Source organism: Bos grunniens, chromosome X, assembly GCF_055505025.1.
Source record: "Bos grunniens cultivar Pamir isolate PY7600 chromosome X, Bosgru_T2T1.0, whole genome shotgun sequence".
NCBI lineage: Eukaryota > Metazoa > Chordata > Mammalia > Artiodactyla > Bovidae > Bos > Bos grunniens.
In genome coordinates this window covers 51238274-51263868 of record NC_141194.1, presented here as the reverse complement: position 1 = coordinate 51263868, position 25595 = coordinate 51238274, and the positions used below count along the sequence as shown (strand labels likewise).

The 25595-nt window shown below is 39.3% G+C and overlaps 1 protein-coding gene and 1 pseudogene across 52 annotated transcripts in view; one reads left to right on the top strand and one right to left on the bottom strand.

Moving 5' to 3' along the window:
- Positions 1-9698, bottom strand: part of HUWE1 (HECT, UBA and WWE domain containing E3 ubiquitin protein ligase 1) — a 157330-nt gene extending 147632 nt beyond the window's left edge. For 15 of the 50 annotated variants that reach the window (XM_086388601.1, XM_086388620.1, XM_086388590.1 and 12 more), the window contains exons 1-2: positions 6928-7257; positions 2936-3072 (exon numbers count right to left, since the gene is read on the bottom strand). The gene's annotated coding sequence lies outside the window, so the exon portion shown is untranslated. Of the gene's footprint in view, positions 1-2935; positions 3073-3182; positions 3310-5320; positions 5380-6651; positions 6815-6927; positions 7298-9165; positions 9373-9568 lie in introns of those variants that run through there. The other 35 variants (XM_086388602.1, XM_086388621.1, XM_086388591.1 and 32 more) reach the window with 13 other exon arrangements.
- The window catches only part of LOC147340322 (high mobility group protein B3 pseudogene), a 28614-nt pseudogene continuing 12713 nt past the window's right edge, over positions 9695-25595 (top strand). Inside the window, exons 1-2 of one of the 2 annotated variants that reach the window (XR_015159307.1) lie at positions 9695-9856; positions 22774-22924. The product of XR_015159307.1 is annotated as a high mobility group protein B3 pseudogene, transcript variant X2 (transcript). The remainder of the gene's footprint in view (positions 9857-22773; positions 22925-25595) is intronic. The other variant, XR_015159306.1, reaches the window with a different exon arrangement.

Here is a 25595-nt window from a genome sequence, read left to right as displayed (position 1 = left end):
CTAGTATCTTTTAGTCACTACTTGAAGATTAATGAAAAGGAGAAACTGCTTCCTCTCACCATCTAAGATGATACCATCAGAATCTTAGAGCTGAAAAACAATTTTCAAATTCACCTAGTCCAGTCAGTAATCCAAACTAAATCAATCTACAATATCAATCTCCATTTAAAGAGACATTAATAAGAAGCTGAAAGAAATTCCAATTTTCACATTCTAGAACCAACCTATGTCACCACTGCCAACTTTTCAGGAGAACTAAAATTGAAAATACTCGAGTTAACAGCTCAAAGAACACCTACAGTTGTTTTTTACTCAGAGAGAACCACTCCTTCACTAACTAAAAGTATTTCTATAGCCAAGCTGGTCAACAAGTACATCAAGTTTTAGCAACTCAACCTCTATGACACATCAAATGAGAGGGCTTCCAAAGAATCTTCTGAGCTGAGTTATCCCAGACATTAACATAGAAACATCTGGCAACCAGTCATTGAGGAAAGGAGTCAGAGAACAATATAGCAAAACACCCAATTGCTTGTGACTATCAACTTTACAGGCAGTGAGATGGTTGTAAAGTAGCCAAATATTGTTACAGTTACACATCAGATTTTAACAATTTAACCAAACTGCAAGAGAGGTAACATGTAATGTGAAGGGCAAATGTTTTCAAAGCAACCAATTTTAGCATTTCAGAAATACTTTGAATCCATGGTTGAAAACACACAACAAAAGGAGGTAAAAGAAACAGAATTTCTATTGTAAACTTTGTAACTCTGGAAACAATTCAAATATCTAAATGCCTACTGTGTGCAAAGCTCTGTCCACAAAATCTAGTTATCCTAGTTTCACAAACTCAGGATTAAAAGGTTTAAGGGATATTGTTCAAACTTCTTAGCTACAGAAAACTCAGAACAAGGGTAAATATTTAATCACTATATACAATGTGCTCAAATTATTTTGTTGAACAAGTGGATTTCACTGTAATTCCCCCAAAATCACTTCTTTGATACTTAGTTACTTTACAACTAAGGATCTGATTTCTCCATTAATGAACAAAGAACCAAAAAGCCTGAACTCATGAACCACAGCACCAGTGATTCACAATTATATTTCATCTCAATATCTCAGAAAACCTTTTCTGTCCCTTCAACTCGTAACTGCACTCGTTTTAAAGGTAAGCACAAGTGGCCTTGCTCTTCCCGGACATGTGCTTAAGTCAAAGGCTGGCTGGAGCATTCTAGTTTCCATTCCTTTCCAAGTTCCATTCTCAGGTTTTGACCATGGAAGGGACATTTCGTAGATTTTATGATGGCCAATGCAAAACAAGGAAAGACATGAACAGTTTAAAGGCCTCTATGCTGGGGGAACAGCATTTCCAGAAGGAATAAAATGAAAAAAAAAAAAATAACAGGAAAACTACAGCTGTGTTTAACAGCTGAAAAATCAGGATGTTAGTGGAAGCTCTCAAAAATCGTTTAGTATTGCCACTTCAAAAACTATTACAGCCAGAGGAACTAATTACTAAGTCTTAATAGCTTAGAAGTTATGGGTCAGAGCAGCTGAGATACTAACATCAAAGTAATAAGTAGCAACATTGTAAGATAGTATACAGATAACTAAACCACCTAAGGAAATTGAAACCATGATGAAAAACCCTAAAGGCACAATCAGGTCATTATCTAGGAAACATTAGCTTCTTCCACAAGGAGGCCTACTTTTCACATGGAGCAGAAAGCAGGGCCAAGACATGGAACTGAAGTCAGATATCAATTAAATCAGACTCTGCCACAGAAAAAGGAATCCATGACTAGTTATTTTGGGAGAGTGCCTAGGCCAGCAGTATCAACTCCAACTGGGATACAGGAGATTACTGCCATTGTTGCATTATAATGGGGTCCTCCAGGGTCTTTAACCTAGTAAGAATGGGTCAGATACCACCGAGGATGTAATCACCAAATGTGGTGGGAAACTCTACAGGACAATTTCTTCAACAAATAAATGGGAAAGAAAAGAAAAGGGAGGGAACATGCAGACTAAAATAGATTAAGAGATATATCAATCACCCTTTGTGACAAAAGGACTTTCTTTGGATCCTGATTCAAACAAACTAAAATTTGAACACTAGTTTCATATTTGACATTTTAGAAAATCAGGTAACTTTTGAGTTGTGGTAATGCTTTTGAAGTTAGGTTTAAAAGAGCCTTTTACGTTTTAAATACAGTCCATGGAAGTCTCTAGGCCAGAATACTGGAATGAGTAGTCTTTCCCTTCTCCAGGGGATCTTCCCAACCCAGGGATCGAACCCAGGTCTCCCACAGTGCAGGCAGGTTCTTTACCAGCTGAGCCACAAGGGATGCCCAAGAATACTGGAGTGGGTAGCCCGATCCCTTCTGTAGCGGATCTTCCCAACCCAGGAACTGAACAGGGGTGGGGGCTGGTTGCTAACAACTGAGATAGCAGTGAAGCCCTTAAATACAAATATTTTGCAAATAAAAAGAAAACAACAGCAGGGATTTATTTCAAAGTAATCTAGGGGATAGGCTGTAAGGGGCCACAGTGGGTAGAAGTATAGATGAAAAAGAATGGCTGCAAGTTGGTAACTGTTAAAGCCAGTAATGGGGGATCATTATATTATCCAGTTTTTCTGTGTTCGAAAAATTCCAAAAAGAATTGGTTAGATGTAATAACTTGCAATTTTATTTTTGAATGATGCTTAGGGTGATTTAAAAAAATCATTTACAGATAGAATTCATTTAAACTTTAATTTAGTAATGAGATCCGCTTAAACACAAGAAACAGCCAGTAGTACCACATCAGATCCAGACAATGGAAGAAACCAAAGTAGCTCAATTGCAGAATGGAAACACATACACCCCAACCATCTCCATTCCAGGAAGTAAAACACAAACATTACCCACAAAGATCCACAAAAACTAACCTAAAATCACAGCCAATCATACTCATCCTGGTGGGAAATCCCAACACTGCTCCAACAGCTTCCTGCACCTTCCTGACCAAGTTGGTCTGCTGGTTCCTCTGGAGTGCTAACCCACTCAGGTCAGACTACCGGAGGACCTACAAAAAAAAAAACAAAAACAAAAACAGAGGGAGAGATACACAACATTTATTAGGGTGTGGGGGAGCTAACCATTATATCAATGTTCAAACATAATCACAGTTATTACCTCTTAAGCAACAGCTCTCACACATCAAGTTGCATTTTTTAGGAACTGCTTTGAGGAGCAACAATTCAGAACCAAACTTAAAGCAATTCTTCTAATCTGGTATTTAGACGGCACTCCTGAAAAAACTCTGCTCTCAATTCAAATGAAAGCACAGGGGATACTGATTATTTTACAGACAATTTTCTATCTTTGCTGAGAACTGACATTAAGACAATTTTAAACTTTTTGTGAAAAACATTGCACACATAAATTATTTTTCACCTTCACACATGCTTTTTGGCCATACTGGGAGACAAATGATAAACACCCTGGAAACTCAGGTTGAACTTTGTCACTGAATGTTAAGCAAAGTTTTTAACTGGTATTGCCACTCCTTCCTCTCTTCTCAGAGATCAACCTAGAATAAATTAAACCTTTTAGGTCACACCTAGATTATCATTCCCATATTTATTCTAGTTCTAAATGACAAAAGTAAAATTGAGGTTTAATTTCTGATCACTGCTAGACTCACTGTGTGTGAAAGTCGCTCAGTTGTATCCAACTCTTTGTGACCCCATGAACTATAGCCCATGGAATTCTCCAGGCCAGAATACTGGAGTGGGTAGCTTTTCCCTTCTCTAGGGGATCTTTCCAACCCAGGGATCGAACCCAGGTCTCCCACGTTGCAGGCAGGTTCTTTACCAGCTGAGCCACAAGGGAAGCCCAAGAACACTGGAGTGGGTAGCCTATCACTTCTCCAGTGGATCTTCCACATTCAGGAACCGAACGGGGGTCTCCTACATGGCAGGTGGATTCTTTACCAACTGAGCTATCAGGGAAGCCCCAGACCCAAGAACAATGGGTTCTTCACATTCTTGTCCTCCAATGAAAAACGGGGAAAATTAAATGACTTCCAAAGCACTTCAAACTAAATAAAGCACCCACTAAAGCGCAAAATCAGTGTCTGTGTATAGTTAATTACTAGATGGTTACCTATGGTAAAATTTTAATACTATGTAGACTTTTCACCATCGTATTTCAAACCCCATTATCCATCCAAGGTAATTAGTAAAAAGCACTTATTTTAATACTGGCCTAATTAAAATATAAACAATAAGGAAAACTACATCCAAATTGAATATAGTCACTTCTATTTAGTGTTGGAAAATATAATCCAGCAAACACACAACAGGAGGTAGTGTATTAAAGAACTGTCAGCAATTCACTTTGGAAAAGAAGCTTGGTACCCCAAACTTCTAAACCCTTTCAGAATTATCCTGCTCAGGTAAGGTCAAATAACAGATCCCTACTCTGATAAGGGAATGGCAACCCACTCCAGTATTCTTGCCTGGAGAATCCCATGGACAAAGGAGCCTGGCAGGCTACAGTCCACGGGGTCACAAGAGTAGGACACGACTTAGTGACCAAACCACCACCACCACTCTGATCTGAAGGACCAAAGAAAAGAGGCAGAGGAAAAGCATTTGAACACTTAAAAACTAGCTAGCAGAAGTTCTCTGTTACTGTGAAAAGTACAGCACCAAATTTCATTACTTTCATAGGGTGAATGACAGGACAGACTACCTTTGAAGGAGTGCAAGAAGGGAGTAGGCAAGGGATGAAACATCCCTTTCAAAAGGTAGAACACTTGGGTGTGGTTCTTGACAGGAACATTATGGCTGGTGGTCACTCCAGGATGGTGATTCTGCACTAAAATTCCTAGACTAGAAGGTCAACTTAAGTGGGAATCACATTCAAACATAATAAACCATTGGAGATAAAAAGCTTGGCCTACAAGGGGGGAAAAATACACAAAAATGATAGGACTGGCCTACCAATATACCAAAAATAAACAGTTCTAGAAATATACTAAATTAACAGTTAACTGTTTCTTTAAACAAAAGCCTCTTCTTTCCCAGGTCATAAAACTACCATATGAAACAGATGCATCTGCCAACATATTCTTACACCAAGAAAAAGTTACCACAATTTACTGTATACCTATCATAATCCAGGCACTTTATAAATTGCTTAATTCTAGCAACTACTAAGAGCTACTATTCCCACTATGCACATGAAAAACTGAGAATCTGAAAAGTAATTTCCCCAAGGTCACAAAGTTTGATGTGAACCCAAAGCATACAGTGTTTCTACCATACCAGGCTGCTTCCCTTGAGTGGAGAATGTTGCTATCTCCTCAATACAGGCAACACTGGGGCTAAAAGAAAACAATGTTGGACATGTAATCTAAAAAGGAAACAAATGATAGGGAATTGTTTAAAGTAACTGTGGAATGGGATGGGAGTAGAATGGGGCAATGATTGTCAAGAGATAATCTATCAAAGCTATTTTATTTTCTAGCACATGGAGGTGGGTAAATGCTGTGGAGCCTAACAAGAGGCTACTTTCTCCCTAGGGGATTCAGCTCCCAGGAAAACAGCATGGGGTGGGGTATGGAAATAGAAGGATTAAGAAATCCTTAATGATTACATGAGAAACATGTAAGAGGTGGTTAGCAGCAAAGAGATGTCCAGACCAAAAGGCCACAGAAACTCAAGAGCAAGACAGGGAAAAGAGGTGGTTCCCAAGTTTGCAAAGGGGATGACGGGTGAGAAAGGGCAAAAAGTTGGTTTACTGGAGGGTTATTCTCTACAGTCTCTTTAAAAGTTATCTTATCCCTTTTTTGAGGGGAGTGAGTGTTATGATGGGGGGGGGGGGGGGTCTAACGGCCCCGAAAACTAAGAAATCACGAAGACAGCAATGATCCAACCATCAACCCAATTCATTGTTCCACCTAAGAATGGTTGAGCAGCAGAGTTGGGAGAAATGAGTGCCCTGTGCTCCGATCAGGGTCAAAAAAACGTGAAAGCTACTATGATTCTATCCACAAAGATGGAATAAATACAGGGAACAGGAAAGGGTCTCTGGTCAACATCTGTGTCAAGGGGACCGATGGAAGGGGGAGGACGGGACAGGTTAGGGGACCTGGGCTAAGCCCTGCTTTAGCAGGACCGGGGAGGGGGTGACAAGGAAAAGCTTTGACTTTCCCTCTTAAATACGAGCCTCAAATATCCATATAGAACAGAAAAATTCAATGGGTCGGTGGAATTAGGGGGGAATGGGGAAAGAATGTCAGAGGCATCAAAGCTTGACCTCCTATACCTTAGTTCAAAGACCATGGGGGTTGAGGAAGTAGAGCCTACCTCAAGTAAAACTAGGATTCATTTGTCCCCCCTTTTCCGAAGGAGTGGAAAATCGGGCCCACAAAAAGGTAGTGGGAGGAAACCAACAGTCGTTGGATGGTCCCCTCTCCCCCACTGCCCAATCTCTAACTCCCAACCTTACTCCCCAACGAACTCTAGGACTCCTACCCCCCACCATTCCCAACCCGCCCACTGCAGCGGCGACAACGGAGGCGTTGACCGATTGGTGGGGTAAAGGCGGGCCCACACGAGGCTGAGGCCCGGGAAATGGTGACGCCTCAACCTACTAGAGAGGGGGTGGTCTTCGCCTCGGGTTTGGCTTATTGGCACCTCGTCTTTTCGCCAATCGTCACCTGCTTAACGTCGGGAACCTGAGAAGCGTCACAAACGCCGAGGGCCAACTCCTCACTCCCGGGTCCTGGCCGGACAGACATCAGCTTCCGCCGCCATCTTAACAGCAAGCAGACCGACCCTAGTCACTGCCCCCCCCCCCCACCCCGAGCCACCTCCGCCACCGCCAACGGATCCCACGAGGACGTAACCGCGCTCCCGCGAGAACTCACCAACTAGGTACAGCACGAGCCGAAGACGCTGCCGCCGCCTCCGCGGCTACTGCAGTCTGTAGCCGAACCGCGGCCGCCTCCGCGCGATCCCGCGATAACCTCGACCCGACGGGAACAGCCAGAGCCCAGCCCTTCCCAGACCCCTCCTCCCACCAAAACCGAAATCGCTACGGCTCCACTCTCACCCTACGCGAAGCAAAAAGCAAATGACGCACAACCACACGAAGAACCGAGGGGCGGAGCCAACCTGCCGCCACCGTCTCCCGCATGCGTCTTAAGAACTATCGCGATAGTACGTTTCCGTCTCTGCGAGACCTTCGAATTCACCGCAGGATGCTGCTCGCGCCTCGCCTTTAGGAAACCCGAGATCTCGCGAGACTTAGGGAACTCTCCTAAAAAGGAGAGAGGCGGAGCTCCATGAAAATGACTGAGAGTTTTCAGGGGAAGGGAGGAACCTCCCGTCCTGCAGGGATCTCGCCTACCACGAGGTTTCCGACCCACTGCGGAGCTGGCTGCCAAACCTCGCGATGACACAGCTCAGCGCCAAATCTCGGCCATGTCCTGAAAACTGCCTCCGCCCCCGATCTAAGGTGTCTAGAGCCTAGTGCTTGAGGAAAATTTAAAAAGTCAACCTGTTTATTCTCACGCTTCCGAGCAGAGCTGTACCAATTACCAACTCCATTCTGGAAGAGGAGCAATAGATCTATTGTTACCTGCCTCCACGAATCACCTATTATTTTGGACTAACATAAAAGACGTTCAATCTCACAATAAGCACGCAAATGCAAACAATGACATAACATTTTTTGCCCATTAGATAAGAAAAAAAAATTTAAGACAGATAATATTCAGACTCTTTCCCTCGCCGCACTGCAGGCTACTGAATCCATCTTAATCTAACTAAAAGCTCATATCGTTAGTTCTAGCTCCAAAGCCACAAATTTTAACTCCAGAGGCTTTACCTTGGCATAGCCAAAAGATCCAATAAAGTGCTTTTCTCCAAACAAAGAGGTCTGCCCTCTTTGGAAAATTCAAGCTTCCAAGGGGGAGTTGGCGGGGAGTGGTGGGGGGGGGGGGGGAGTGCGTGCTTGAAGCTTTTAATATGGCAGTTTTTCCACGTCTAGCCAACAATGTTTCTCCAATAAATCTTGGAATCCAATTTGGCTCGATTTGTGGGCTTTCCTATTGTAATATATTATTCTGTCTATTCTAACTTATACATTGTTTCTTTAGAATACATTTTAACAGCTGGTAGTACAAATACCCCATCCTTATCTTTAAAATATTTTCTCGGTTATTCTTAGCAATCTTTTTTTCCGGATGAACTTTAGAATCATATTAAATTCCAAACACTTCGTATATTTATTGAAATTGCATGAATCGTATAAATCAACACAGGAAAAAAGGACATCACTACAAAACTGAGCCTTCTTATCCAGAAGCATGGTATCCCCTTTTCCATGTATGCAAATGTTCTTTTATTACATTCCTCAATAAAGTTTTGTAGTTTACTTCTAGGTATTTTTACTCGTTTTTCTTGCTATTGCGAATGGGCCGTATTAAATTTCCAAAATGCTTACTGTTTACAGACTATTGATATTTAGTTTTGTAATCGGATAAATAAAAATATGTTCAACTTCACTAGTAATCAGGGAAATGCAAATAAAAACAATGACATAACATTTTTTGTCCTTGAAATTAACCAAAATTACAAAGATTGATGATAATTCGTGTTGGCACAACTGTGGAAAAATGGGCACTCTCGCATAACATTTAACAGTGTAAATTAGTATAGCCTTTTGGAAAGAGACAATTTGGACGATCTATTAAAATTCAAAACGCATATACATTTTGACCCAGCGATTACTCTTCTAAGAATTTCTCCTACAAAAATACTCATACATGAAATATATGTACACACACACACACACACACACAAGCCCATTCATTATAGCATTGCTTGCAATAGCCCCTTCCCTCCCCCAAAAGGGAAACAAGCCAATGTACATCAATGGGGAAATGGTTAAATAAACTGTAGTACAATCATACAATGCAGCCGTTTATAAATAAGATAAATTTAAATTCCCTGATATAGGAAGATCTACAAGACATATTGTTAAGTTTTTAAGAAGCAATTACCCGAAATGAATATGTGTGTGTGTAGTGCCATTTAGATACCAAAACCTACATGTACGACGCCTAGTAGTTACCCGCGAAGCCTGCCTGCCAGCCCCTCACCTTCCCCCTCCTCTGAGGCCGCGTTCCTCGAACCCCTGGGAGAAATGCCGAAGACCCGGTCTTTACTCCCTCTCTAGGGCCACTTGGCCACGACTAATGCCGGTACCTCGCATCCCCACTGTCGGCCACTCTCTCGCTGCACTGCCAGCCGCTGCCGGGCTGCCCCCGAGGATGCGGCGAGCTCTCACCACTGGCGCCGGCCGAGGCCTGGGGGAGGGGAGAGAAGGCGGGGTTGAGGGAGGGCTGAGGCAGGCCGCCGGGCCCCTTCATCAGCCTCTCCCAGGCTCCCCGAGGCCGCCACCTCCGCTCTTCGGCGCAGGGTCCCGTGGGAACAACCCCAGCGAGAAGCCTAGGACTGCCGCGAGAGCAGAGCCCGCCCCCCAACCCGGAGGAAGATGCTCACCTCCGCGGCACTAGCTCCGCGGGGCCCGCAGGAGCGTGCCGTGTCCGCGGCCCTGTTTCAGACCTGCTCCCCTCGCTTACCCTCCGCGGAAAACCTCCCCCTCCGCCTCTCCTCTCACTCGGTCTAAGGCTCCTCCTCCAGCTCGAGAAACCCCGCCTCTGCCCCTTGGGAAGGCGCTCCCTCAGCGGTGAAACCGGGTGCCTTGGTAGCGATCGCGCCTGAGCTAGGCGCTGCAAACCCAACCATAAAGAATAGTAGGGTCGCTAAGGAATTTGGATTTGATTCGAGGTACGATGGAAACCGCTGAAGGGTGACGTGATTTGATTTGACTAACGTTTAAAAATTAATCTCTCCAGCTGCCTAGCGAAGAACGGGGGGCGAGAGGGTAAGAGGGGACACAGTGTGGAGGGCGCCTATCACAGCGAGTTTACACGGGTAGTAAATCCTTAGAACACTTAATTCAGGAACGTAATGAGTCCTCAAAAAAATTCTCTATTTCTCCTTGGTGTTATTTGGGGTGAGAGTGAGATTGGCAAAGAGCTTATAGAGGATCTACATCTGTGAATGCATAGCAATAAAAAGGATCAGGTAGGAGTTACCTCTATTAACCGTGCTTTTTCTGGGGTGCAGAATAAAATTGAAAAGGGAGAAGGGAGCTTTGACTCGAAACTCTAGATACTTCTGTAGGTTTGAATTTTTAACTAAAAGCATGTATTAACTCAGTACTTTATAAAGTATAGAGACAAAAGCACTATCTGAGGTACTCTTTAAAATTTAAAATTTTTAATTTATTTTTAATTGGAGTATAATTGCTTTACAATGTTCTGTTGGTTTCTGCTGTACAACACGAATCAGCTGTAAGTAGACATATAACCCTTCCCTCTTGCCTCCCTCCTACCCCTCTACAAGTATTCTTGAGACATAGAGGAAATAAAAATTGTAATTTTACCCTCTTGTTCCAATTCCAACCCTCCAGAGCAGTGGTTCATGCCCCAAATTGAGAATCTGATGAACGTATCCACTGCCTGCCAAATATATATATTTAGACATAAACTTTTGTGTATAATCTCAGCATTATGGAGGCTCTTTTGAGATAGACTGACCTATTAAATATACTTACAATGCTATTTTAATGGGTGGCTGTTATTCCATTGTAATGCTAATTATTTAAGCAAGACAATGTTTGTGGCTTTTTTAATTGTAAGAAATGCAAACATGAAATTTGATGTAACTAAATATTTGCATATTTCTGAGACTTTTCTTAAGGAGAGATTTGTAGAAATGTAGTTAGGATCCCACCAGAAATATATGAGAATTCCAGTTTATTCAAATATTCCCATACTCTCGCCAATATTACCATTATAGTTTTCAAAAAGCCTTTTAATAGGGACTTTGATTTTGAAATTTTTATTTATTTATTTATTTTTGGCTGTGTTGGGTCTTATGCACCAGCTTTCTCTAGTTGAGACAAGCCAGAGCTACTCACTGCAGTGCATAGGCTTCTTATTGTGGTGGCTTCTCTTGCTGTGGAGCACAGGCTCTAGGTGCTCCGGGCTTCAGTAGTGGCTCCTGGGCTCTAGAGGATGGGCTTAGTTGCTCCTTGGCATGTGGAATCTTCCCGGACCAGGGGCTGAATCTGTGTCCCCTGCATTGGCAGGCAGATTCTTTTCCACTGAGCCACCTTGTGTGCTCCTGCTCAGTCGCTCTCAGTCGGGTCCAACTCCGCGACCCCAAGCACTATAGCCGGCTAAGCTCCTCTGTCCATGGAATTTTTCAGGCCAGGGACTTTGATTTTAATTCCATTCTCTCACAGCATCTACATTAATCTCTCACAGCATCTACATTAATTCTGATACTTCATCATCTCTACTCTTGATTCTAACCCTTACATTTCTATTGTCAATTCCTAGGCCCCACAAAGTCTAGTTCCCCAACTCCTAATTCTAAAATCCCACATACCTAACAACTCTAGTTTTAATTTTAGTCTGGAGCCCCCTTTAGTTCTCTTGCCAACTCCACTCCTTTTACAGTCCTAATTTCAACTAACATCTACACACACACACACACACACACCCCTGTTGCTTCTTTTTTAAATTGTAGACTATTCAGAAATTATATGAAAGCATAAAAAAGATACAACCCAGGGACTGAACCCACATCTCCTACATCTGTAGCATTGGCAGGCAGATTCTTTACAACTTAGCCACCTGGGAAGCCCCTATGCATTATATATATATATATATTTTTTTTTTCTAATAAAAAATATCATAGCATGTTATTTGATAACCTAGTGAATATTTGTCATGTCATAAAATGTTTGTCTATAACATAATTTTAATGGCAACATGAAGCATTCCTTTCTTTAATGTGTAATTAGCTTTTGTTCTTTTTTCATTTTAAAATGTTTGCCTGATTACACATGAATGAATACATTGTTGCCAAACACCCAAAACAGAAGAACATAAAGTTCCTCTTATATACACATATAGAAATATTGTTTCATTTTTTACTTTTTAAAAATCTGAATGTTCTATTTTATGTATCATTTTAATTGCTGTATTCACTTACTATGTCTCAAAATCTTTCCATGTCGGTATGTATAAATCTGCCTCATTCTTTTACATCCTGCACTGCTGCTGCTAAGTCACTTCAGTCGAGTCCGACTCTGTGTGACCCATAGACGGCAGCCCACCAGGCTCTGCCGCCCCTGGGATTCTCTGGGCAAGAACACTGGAGTGGGTTGCCATTTCCTTCTCCAATGCACGCAAGTGAAAAGTGAAAGTGAAGTCGTTCAGTCTTGTCCGACTCTACTCGACCCCATGGACTGCAGCCTACCAGGCTCCTCCATCCATGGGATTTTCCAGGCAAGAGTACTGGAGTGGGTTGCTACTGCCTTCTCGGACATACTGCACAGTAGTCTGTTAAATGAATGTACTAGAGTTATTGGTAAGTCCCTGATGGCTCAGTCAGTAAAGAATCCCCCTGCAATGCAGGAGACAGCCTGCAATACAGTAGACCAGGGTTCAATCCCTGAGCTGGAAGATTCCCTGGAGAAGGAAATAGCAACTCACTCCAGTATTTTTGCCTGGAGAATCCCATAAACAGAGGAGCCTGGCAGGCTACAGTCCATGGGTTGCAAAAGTTGGACACAACTTGGCAACTAAACCACCATCACCACACCTATTGATAGATATAAATTGTTTTCAATCTTATACTGTTACAGTACTTTTTTTTTATAGTGCTGCAATGAAAAATGTGTACATGCTTTTTTGTGCATATGCTAAAGTATTTCTATAAGATATATATGAAGAAGTAAAATAGGTGGCTCAAACAGCACATTTTGGAATTTTAATAGGTAATGCCAAACTGCCATTCCAAAAGACCCAATTTACACCTCCAGCAGCAGTGAATAAGAATAACTATTTCCCTAAATTTTTATCCACGCCAGTATTAATTAGTCATTTCAATGTTGTACCAATGTGATGGTTGAAAAATGTCTCCTTATTTGCATTTCCCTGATTATTATCGAAGTTAAGGAGTGTTTTCATATGTTTGTTGGCTATTTGCTTGTGTCATTTTGTGACTTTGCTTATTCATATCATTTGTCTGTTTTCCAATTCGATTGTTTGACTTATTATTAAATTATGTAGTCTGGATATGAGTATTTGTTACAAGTGTTGGAAGTTTTTTTTTTTAATTAGAGGATAATTGCTTTCAATGTTGTGTTGGTTTCTGCTGTACAACAATGTAAGTCAGCCATACATACTTCCCCTCCCTCTTGAATCTCCCTCCTACCCAACCCCCACCCCATGGTGCTGGAAAATTTTTTGCAGACTTTCCTTATTTTTAAACTTTGCTTTTGGGATCTTTTGGGGTTATAGATGTTTTAAATGTTGGTGTGTTCAAATTTATCAATCATTTCTTTCATGGCTTTTGCATTTTAAATCTTGCATAAGAATACTTTTCTACTCCAAGATTAGAAACATTGTTTCTATATTTCCTTGTAATATTTTAGAATTTTATAGATTTAACTCTAATTTGGGGGGATTTTTTTGGTAAATATTTTTCTCAGTTATATGTTCTAACAATGGTATGCTTCATAGGTGAATATCATTCCACTGTAATATTAATTACTTATTAGTATTTTTTCATAGGGCCCTAAGCATTGATTGAACAGATTCATTCTTTCTATCAAAAACCAATTTCTAAGGATATATATAGTTTTGAATGTAAATCATCAGTTCAATAGTCCTAAAATCTATACCAGCATCAATACCATACTTTTTTTTTAATATTTGAGCTTTAAATTATTATTTCATCTCTGCTAGGGCAAGCTCCTCTGTCTTTTTTCCCCACAGATTTCTTGGCTATTCTAGTGCATTTTCTTTTTCAGATAAATTTTTAAATTAACTGGTAAAGTTCTATAAGAATTCCTTTTGGGCTTTATATTGAAAAAATTTATTTCATCAAATGGGCGTAGGATATTATATTTGACAAACCAGTCTTCTATTGTCAGATACTCATGTTGTTTCTAATTGTCCACTGTTAACAAGCAATTCTATAAAGGACATTTAGAAAAATCTTTCCTTACCACTATAATTATTTAACTACAATAAATTTTAGCAAGGCACAGCATATCCTCATTTTGGGAGAGGTTGATAGGCATTGCTCAATATACTTTGAGAAAGGTTTTTCCAATTTATTAATACATTTCCATGAGGTGTATGGGGTGTCATCTCCCTATCCTGCTCCGTGACTGGGCCATTAATGGATTTTGAACTTTTGAAAATTTGATAGAACCCAGGTTTGATTCCTGGGTTGGGAAGATCCCCTGGAGAAGGAAATGGCAACCCACTGCAGTATTCTTGCCTGGAGAATCCCACGGACAGAGGAGCTTGGCAGGCTACAGTCCATGGGGTTGCAAGAGTCGGACACAACTTAGTGACTAAACCACCACTACCATACATCATTTTTTTTGTTAATGTTCTGTATTTTGTATTTTTCTATTGTTGCATCATAAATTACCACAAATTTAGCCATTTAAAATAACACCTTATTGTCTCACAGTTTTGTAGGTCAGACATCCTGGTGGGCTTGGTTGAGTTCTTTGTTTAGGATCATACAATGCCAAAATCAAGGTGTCCCCAGAATTGGCTTTTATCTGGAGTTATCTGGGGGAAGAATCCACTCCAAATTCATTCAGGTTGTTGTCAGGATTTAGTTCCTTACTGTTGTAGGACTGAGATCCCAGCTTCTAGAGGTTGCTCACATTTTTCCTTATGTGTCCCCTTCCATCTTCAAACCAGCGCTGGCACACTGAATCCTTTTTTTGTTTGGAATCTCTCTGACTTTCCATTCTATTACTAGCCTGAGAGAACTCTGCTTTTAAAAGATTTATGTGATTTAAAAAAATTATGTAATTAGATTAATGCTATTGGGGAATGATACAAAATAATCTCCCTATTTTAAGGGGAACGTTAAACCTGCAAAATCTGTTTTACCAGGTGATGTTAACATAATCACCAGCATGGTATCTCATCATATTCAAAGTCCAGAAATTAGGGTGGGAAATCTAGGGAAATTAAGGTGAGGCATTTTAGGATTCTGCCTACTACTATAGATTTATTTTCCTCAAAAAACTACATGAATCATTCTGGTTGTAAAAGATTCAGCCATTGTGGAAGTACTGTACATGGAGCAAAACATGAAAAGCATGTTTCACCACCTTTCCCCTTCACTACTACCTCTATTTAGAAGTAGCCTTTTATATATTTTTTGTGCATAATGGGACATCTTTTTGTAACTGGGCATCCTACTTACCTTCCTTGTTGTTATAACTTACCTTCCTTATCAGTTCTAATAATTTTTCTATTCATTTTCCTTGGTTTTCCAGGTAGATAATGATTTCCCCTCCTTATCATATTTATAATTCCTATATGCATTTACTTGACATATTATGTTTTATTGAACTTCAACAAAAAATGGTTAAATAGTAGAGGCAACAGTGGACATCTTTGTCTTTCTCCTGGTCTAGTGAAACTTCTAGTACAGTGTTTCCCAAACTCATGTTCTGGGTAATAATAGGTTTTTAATCTATTTAATTATGAATATTTCAAACATAGAGCAAAGCTGAAGGAGTTTTACAGTGAACACTTACAAATTCACAGCATAAATTTTATCATTAATATTTTGTTATACTTTATCACATAGCTATCATCTGTCTATCCATGAATTAAACCGTATTTCTTGGATTTATTTTCCCATTCTACCACTTTCCCCTTTTGCTATTCTCTACTTAATGAATTATTTTCAGCTTTTATATTTATTAATATATTCCTCTATTTCTAAGTTTGATTTGCTGTATTGTTTGAAATGGCTTATGTTAAATATATGGCTTATTCATTTTCAGTCTTCCTTACTTATTTCTAAAATAATTTAAGATGATACTTTTTTTCTACTTGACTTTAATATATAATGTTTTTGTTCTCATTAATTTCTAGTCTATAATTTTGGTTTTGATTTCCTCTTTGACCATTAGTTATTTATAAGTATTATTTGATCTTTGAAGTGACAGCTTTTGGGGATGCTGTTTTTGTGCTTAGAAGTTAGTTGTATCACACCATGGTCCAATAGCATTTGACTTTCATGATTCCTACTATTGGAAATGTATTGTGCTTTCTTTTGTAACTTATTTGCTTTTGTGATTTCTTTATATATTTTAATGGAATGTTATTTGTATGTATGCTTATGACACTAAGATATTCTTGGTAGATAGTATCTTTTATCAGTATCTCTTTTACCCTATTTAAAACTTTTTTGCCTTTAATACTACTATTTCTAACGTTAATGCTGTTGCTTATATATTTGTGTGTGTGTGTGTATATATATATTTATATTTATATTTATGCATGCTAAGTCTTTTCAGTTGTGTCAGACTCTTTGCGACCCTACTGGACTGTAGCCCACCAGGCTCCTCTGTCCATGGGTTTATCCAAGCAAGAATTCTTTACTGTCTGAGCTGTCTGCAATGCAGGAGACATGGGTTCGATCCCTGGGTCAGGAAGATGCCCTGGAGGAGGACATGGCTACCTACTCCAGTATTCTTGTCTGGAGAATCCCATGGACAAAGGATCCTGGCGGGCTACAGTCCTTAGGGTCACAAAGAGCCGGGCATGAATAAGCGACTAACAGTTTCACTTTCATACATGTCTTTATTGTTTCTTTTTTGATTACAGAATGTCAGACAAATTATTCAAATAGAGTTAATAATTGTTAGTATGGTATATAGTCTTCCAGATCTTCTTCTATCTATTCATTGATAGATATATGTATTATAGATTTTTTAAAACCATAAAAAGGGAGAGAATCATGCTATATCTGTTTTACAAACTGCTTTATTGACAATGTATTCTTGACATGCTTTCTATATCACTGTATATACATCTACCTTACTTATTCTTTTTAACTGGTCTCTGGAGTGAACATTTATGCAAAGTGCCTGGCCCATCACTATCTTTTTTTAAATTCAAATATTCCCTCACCCTGCCCCCCAAAACTAGACCAAGTCAGCCTATGATACACTTTCATGATACTCTACTATTTTATTCCCTAGGCACCCAAGACACTCGTACAGTTGTGTGATTAATGTCTGTTCCCTCCACCACATACAGACATACGTACACCCTAAACACACACCTTATAATGAAGAGTAAACATCTAGAGAGCAGGGACCGTGTCTGTTTTGCTTATATTTGTACAATATAAATATAAACACCAAGCATAGTGCCTGAAAATTTTACCTGTTCAATAAATATTTTTGAAGGAATGAATAATAAACAATCCTATGAGGCAAGTATTACAATTATGCCCATTTGGCCTTGGAGTACAGAATGAAGCAGGGCAAAGGCTAATAGAGTTTTGCCCAGAGAATGCACTGGTCATAGCAAACACCCTCTTCCAACAACACAAGAGAAGACTCTACACATGGACATCACCAGATGGACGACACCAAAATCAGATTGATTATGTCCTTTGCAACCAAAGATGGAGAAGCTCTATACAGTCAGCAAAAACAAGACTGGGAGCTGACTGTGGCTCAGATCATGAACTCCTTATTGCCAAATTCAGACTGAAATTGAAGAAAGTGGAGAAAACCACTAGACCATTCAGGTATACCTAAATCAAATCCCTTATGACTATACAGTGGAAGTGAGAAATAGATTTAAGGGACTAGATCTGATAGAGTGCCTGATGAACTATGGACAGAGGTTCGTGACATTGTACAGGAGACAGGAATCAAGACCATCCCCAAGGAAAAGAAATGCAAAAAAGCAAAATGGCTGTCTGAGGAGGCCTTACAAATAGCTGTGAAAAGACGAGAAGCAAAAAGCAAAGGAGAAAAGGAAAGATATACCCATTTGAATGCAGAGTTCCAAAGAATAGCAAGGAGAGATAAGAAAGCCTTCCTCAGTGATCAGTGCAAAGAAATAGAGGAAAACAATAGAATGGGAAAAACTAGAGATCTCTTCAAGAAAATTAGAGATACCAAGGGAACATTTCATGCAAAGATGGGCTCGATAAAGGACAGAAATGGTATGGACCTAACAGAAGAAGAAGATATTAAGAAGAAGTGGCAAGAATATACAGAAAACCGTACAAAAAAGATCTTCACGACCCAGATAATTACGATGGTGTGATCACTCACCTAGAGCCAGACATCCTAGATTGTGAAGTCAAGTAGGCCTTAGGAAGTATCACTATGAACAAAGCTAGTGGAGGTGATGGAATTCCAGTTGAGCTATTTCAAATCCTGAAAGATGATGCTGTAAAAGTGCTGCACTCAGCATGCCAGCAAATTTGGAAAACTCAGCAGTGGCCACAGGACTGGAAAAGGTCAATTTTCATTCCAATCCCAATGAAAGGCAATGCCAAAAAATGTTCAAACTACCGCACAATTGCACTCATCTCACACATTAGTAAAGTAACGCTCAAAATTCTCCAAGCCAGGCTTCTGCAATACGTGAACCGTGAACTTCCAGATGTTCAAGCTGGTTTTAGAAAAGGCAGAGGAACCGGAGATCAAATTGTCAACATCCACTGGATCATGGAAAATGCAAGAGAGTTCCAGAAAAACATCTATTTCTGCTTTATTGACTATGCCAAAGCCTTTGCCTGTGTGTATCACAATACACTGTGGAAAATTCTGAAAGAGATGGGAATACCAGACCACCTGACCTGCCTCTTGAGAAACCTGTATGCAGGTGAGGAAACAACAGTTAGAACTGGACATGGAACAACAGACTGGTTCCAAATCAGAAAAGGAGTACGTCAAGGCTGTACATTGTCACCCTGCTTATTTAACTTATATGCAGAGTACATCATGAGAAATGCTGGGCTGGAAGAAGCACAAGCGGAATCAAGATTGCCAGGAGAAATATCAATAACCTCAGATATGCAGATGACACCACCCTTATGGCAGAAAGTGAAGAGGAACTAAAAAGCCTCTTGATGAGAGTGAAAGAGGAGAGTGAAAAAGTTGGCTTAAAGCTCAACATTCAGAAAACTAAGATCATAGCATCTGGTCCCATCACTTCATGGGAAGTAGATGGGGAAACAGTGGAAACAGTGTCAGACTTTATTTTTTTGGGCTCCAAAATCACTGCAGATGGTGATTGCAGCCATGAAATTAAAAGACGCTTACTCCTTAGAAGGAAAGTTATGCCCAACCTAGACAGCATATTCAAAAGCAGAGACATTATTTTGCCAACAAAGGTCCATCTAGTCAAGGCTATGGTTTTTCCAGTAGTCATGTATGGATGTGAGAGTTGGACTATAAAGAAAGCTGAGCGCCGAAGAATTGAAGCTTTTGAACTGTGATGTTGGAGAAGACTCTTGAGAGTCCTTTGGACTGCAAGAAGATCCAACCAGTCCATGCTAAAGGAGATCATTCCTGGGTGTTCATTGGAAGGACTGATGTTGAAGCTGAAACTCCAATATTTTGGCCACCTGATGCGAAGAACTTACTCATTTGAAAAGACCCTGATGCTGGGAAAGATTGAGGGCAGGAGGAGAAGGGGATGACAGAGGATGAGATGGTTGGATGGCATCACCAACTCTATGGACATGGGTTTGGGTGGACTCTGGCAGTTGATGATGGACAGGGAGGCCTGGCGTGCTGCAGTTCATGGGGTCGCAAAGAGTCGGACACAACTGAGTGACTGAACTGAACTGATGGGTTACAAAAGTATGCTTATTTAAGTAATCGTCACCCTTTAAGAATCCTCCGAGAATCCTCAGAAATAAGTGGATAAGGTAACAGTAGATTATAGGTTTCATAATATGTCAACTGGGGTCACTGGTGGTTCAGATAGTAAAGAATCTGCCTGCAATGTGGGAGACCCAGGTTTGATCCCTGGGTTGGGATGATCCCCTGGAGAGGGGAATGGTAACCTACTCCATTATTCTTGCCTGGAGAATTCCATGGACAGAGTACCCTGGCAGGTTATAGTCCATGGGGTCAATACTTAAAGTTTTACCTTTTAAAAAATTAGTTGCATAAGGTGGGTGCTCCTTTGGATTGTTAACTGATTTTTATTTTTATAGAATTCTAAAATGAACATCCTTGTAAATAGCTTTGTACATGTATGCACTCCTTAAAACAGATGCTGGAAATGGAATTGCTCCAGTGGGTATGCACATTTTATAATTGGATACCTATTGCCAACTTGCCCTCTAAAAGAAATTATACAAGTTTAGATTCACTGGACCAGAGTATGAGAGTGATTTTCTCCCATATCTTGCCAAAGCTGTGCATTTTCATTCATGTTTTTTTTGCTAGTCTGATGTGTGTAAAGTGATATGTCATTACTTTCATTATTTTTTATTTTTAGTAAAATTGAGCACCTTTTGTTTCTTAGCTATTTGGGTCCTTCCTTTTTCAAATGTGCAGCTTGTTTGTGTTGTTTGCCCATGTTTTCATTGAATTTAGTATTTTCTTGCTGGTTATGAAAGTTCTCTTTTTAAATTTTTTATTATAAAAAATTTTATTCAGGTGACATTGACTTATAACATTATATGTTTCATATATACCACATTATATTTCTACTTCTGAATGCACACCAGCATGCTCACTACCAAAAATTTATTTCCCATTTATCATTATTCACTTGGCCCCCTTTCCCCAGTGTGCATTCCCTCCTTTGGTAACCACTACTGTGTCCCATATATACATGTTTGTTTTGTTTTGGTTTATTCATTTATCTTTCATTGTTTGTTTGTATTCCACATATGAGTGGCATCATACAGTATTTGTCTATTTCACTTTAGCATAATACCCTTATTATCCACTCATGTTGTCATAAATGGCAAGACTTCATCTTTATTATGACTGAGTAGTATATACCATCCTCTTTATCCATTCATCTGTTGATGGGCTCTTAGGTTTTTTCCATATGTTGGCTACTGTAATAATGCTGTGATGAACATAGGGGTACACATATCTTTTAAAATCGGTATTTTTGTATTCTCTGGATAAATACCAAAAAGTGTAATAACTAGATCATATGGTAGTTCTTAATTTTTTGAGAAATCTCCATACTGTTTTCCATAGCAGCACAAATAAATGGATAGATATTTTGTGCTCATGGATTGGAAGAATTAACATTGTTGACATGTCCATATTACCTACCACAGTCTACAAATTCAATGAAATCCCTATCAAAACCTCAAGGAAATTTTCACAGAAATAGAACAGAAAATTTAAATGGAAGCACAAAGACCTCAAATAGCCAAAGTAATCCTTAGAAGAAAGAACAAAGCTGGAGGTATCACACTCCCTGATTTCAAACTATGTTACAAAGCTATAGTAATCAAAACAGCATGGTATTGGCAGAAAAATAAGATATCTAGATCAATGGAACATAGTTGAAAGCCCCAAAATAAACTCATACATATAAGGAAAATTAATTTACAGCAAGTAGCAAAGAATTTACAATGGAGAAAGTTTAGTCTCTTCACTAAATGGTGTTATTAAAACTGGACAGCCACATAAAAGAAAAAGAAAAGAAAAAAGAAATTAGGCTATTATCTCATACCATACACAAAAATAAACTCAAAATGGATTAAAGGCTTGAATGTAAAGCCTGAAACCATAAACTCCTAGAAGAAAACAGAGGCAGTATGCTCATTGACACAGATCTTAGCAATATCTTTCTAGATATATTTCCTTAGGCAAGAGAAACCAAAGCAAAAATAAACAAATGGGACTACATCAAACTAAAAAGCTTTGCATAACAAAATAAATCATCAACAAAATAAAAAGACAACCTACTCAAGGGGAGAAGATATTTGCATATCATATAGCCAATAAGGTGCTAATATCCAAATATATAAAGAATTCATACAACCCAACAACAACAAAACCCCAAACAACTAGGTTTTAAAATGGAATAGCTCTTTTTATAGTGTGGATAATAACCCTTTGTCTTCCTGTTTCTAATATTTTCCTGAGTTTGTTATTTGTCTTTAACATTGTAAATTTTTTCTTGGAATATACAAATTTAAAATATTTTCTTTATTTTAATCAAATTATTATTCATTTCATTTATAATAGCAGTTAATTGTACTATATTTTGAAGAGCTTTCCCTACCTCAAGATTATAAAATTCTTTCTCCATGTTTTCTCCTAGCACTTTTATGTTTTTAATTTTTACTTTTGAATACTTGTAGCATATAGGTTTTATTTTGAGGTACAAAACAAATGTAGATTTCCAACTTTAATTCTTCCCAATGGCTACCCAATTGTTCCTACATAATTATGTTAAATTAAATTAAATAGTTGCCATTTTACTCGTTCATTTGAAATGCTCCTTTATTAAATGCTATATTTCCTAGATATTTTAGAGTCCATTTCTAGAATCTAATGTTCTACTGTGTAATAGTAAAGTGTGTTAGTGCTGAAGCCAGACTACCTGGGTTTGTACCCAGCTCTGCTACTTATGGTTTCTGTATCTGTAAAATGGGGAAAATAGTACCCATATCTTAGAGTTGTGATTATTAGATAAGTTTCATTTATGTAAAATTATTAGTGGTCCCTGGCACATAGGGAGCACTGATATTTTTATAATATTTATTATTACAATTTTTATTATCATTTTTCATAGTACATGATAACATCATCTGCATATGATATTTCTAATATCTTGTAGAATGAATCCTGTGCGTGCTCAGTTGCTTCAGTTGTGTCCGACTCTTTGCAACCTGATGGACCGTAGCCTGACAGGCTCCTCTGTCCACGGGATTTTCCAGGCAAGAAGACTGGAGTGGGTTGCCCTCCTCCAGGGGATCTTCCCATCTCAGGTATCGAATCCATGTCTCCTGTGTCTCCTGTGTTGCAGGTGGATTCTTTACCTGCTGAGCCATTGGTGAAGTCCAGACTGCTAGGCAGCTTGAATAATTTGCAGATGACCTGTGGTGACTCTACTTATCCTCCACTCTTATATTTCATCCACATTAGGCATCTTAATTCTAAGCAGTTAGGGATGGGGAGAAGAGGAAAGAAGGGAGAGGAGCAAAACTGTCCCTATTCAAAGATGATGTGATTGTCTACACAGACAGTCACAAATAAACATGTGTGTGCATGCACACACACACACTCATTCTCCTGGAACTAATAAATGAATTTAGCAAGGTTCAAGAATACAAGATCAGCACACAGAAAGCAATCACATTTCTATATACTAGCAATAAATAATACTACTTATAATAGCTCCAAAAAATGGAATAGGTAAAATCTAACAAAACATGTGCAGGATTTATTTATATGCTAAAACTGCAAAAATGTTGATGAAAGAAATCTCCAAAGACCTAAATAACTGGAGAAATATACCATGTTTATGGACAGGATGAGTTGACTCTGAAATTTATGTGGACAGGCAAAGGAAGTAGAATAACCAAAATTATGTTGAGAATATTGATAAAGGTGGAAGAATCACACCATCTGATTTTAAGGCTTACTGTACAGCTCAGTAATCAAGACATTGTGGTATTAGAGAAGTGACAGACATGTAGAGCAATGCAACAGAATAGAGAATACAGAAATAGACCTACATAAATATGGTCAATTGATTTTTTGACAAGGTGCAAAGAACTCAATGGAGAAATGACAGTCTTTTCAACAAATGGTATGTGTGATATTGGAATGATTGGATATCCATGTGTAAGAAATGAACCTTGACCAAAACCTCACATCTTGTATAAAAATTAACTTAAAGTGGATCATAGATCTGAATGTCAATAAAAAGACTATAAAATTTTTGGAAGAAAACATAGACAAACATCTGGAACTTTTATATTGCTAGCAGGCATGCAAAATAGTACAGCCACCCTGGAAAAGAATTAGGTAGTTTCATATAAAGTTAAATATACACTTAACATGCATGTATGCTAGTGTGTGCTACTTTGTTTTAGTCATGTCCGACTCTTTGCAACCCCATGGACTGTAGCCTGCCAGACTCCTCTGTCCATGGGATTTTCCAGGCAAGAATATTGGAGTGGGTTGCCGTGCCCTCCTCCAGGGGATCTTCCAGACCCAGGGATCGAACCTGCATCTCTTACATCTCCTGCATTGGCACGTGGGTTCTTTACCACTAGCACCACCTGGGAAGTTAATGGCCCAATAATCCCAATCCTAGATATTTACACTGGAGAAATAAAAACTTATGTTCACACAGATACTGTACACAAAAACTTAAAGTGTTCTATTCATAATCACCAACATCTGGATAATAACAAATATCCTTTGTGGAATGAATGGATAAACAAAACTGTGGTACATTCATCCAGTGGAATATTACTCAATGATAAAAAGGAAAAAACATGCAACAACTTGAATCAATCTGAAAGGTATTGGGCTGAGTGAAAGAAGATGATCTCAAAACATTACATACTGTATACTTTCATTTATATGACATCTTTAAAAGGATAAAAGTATAGTGATGGAGAACAAATCAGTGGCTAGGAATGGGAGGAGAGTGTGACTTCAAAGCAATAGCATACATGAGTTTTCTGGGGTGATGGAACTGTACTGTATCCTGTTTACAGTGGCAGTTACATAAATCTATGTGTGTGTTAAAATGGAACTGTATACACAAAAATCAAATTTCCTGTCTGTTAATTAAAAATAAAATGCAAAAAAAGATTCTAGAATTAGAATGACACATGCTATGTCTTTTGGGTCAGTACACAACTGCAGCTTTGTTTAACTGTTTTAATTTGAACAATTTCTTCTGAAAATTCTAAGCTCACTATAAAATATCCTAGGTACAGCTAGGCCTCTGTACTCAAGCTAGTTAACCCTGTCATGTCCTGCAAGTGCATCAGTTAGAATTCTTTCAGTTGCAAGTAGTGGCAAAGCCAACACAAAGTGAATCAACCAGTAAGGCCATTTCATCATCTCCCATACATACATGTGCTCAGTCGCTTAGTCGTGTCTGACTCTTTGCAACCCCATGGACGGTAGCCCGCCAGGCTTCTCTGTCTATGTATTTTCCCAGGCAAGAATACTGGAATTTCCTGCTCCAGTGGATCTTCCCAACCCAAGGATCGGACCCATGTCTCTTGCATCTCCCGCATTGGCAGGCAGATTCTTTACCACTGAGCCACCTGAGAAGCTCCATATATACATAGATGGAGGTATTCAAGAGTAGATGATTCAATAGCTCAGAAACATCATTAAGTGCTGACTTACTTCCATCCTGTTCCACCATCCTCAGCCTATGGTCCTTCACCTTATGATCCTGAGATGGCCACAACTACTTAGTCATCATATAGTCTTATACCAACGTCAAGAGGCTAACTGCCATGTATCCCTTATTATGACTAAAAGAAACTTTTCCCATGAGCCTCCCCCCGCCCCCCGCCCCGTAGCTCAATGGCCAAAAGTCATGTCTCATGCTTATATTGAAGCCAACAATTTGGCAAGTTAAATAGAATTACCATGATTAGTTGCCTCAGACAAGTGCCACTTGCA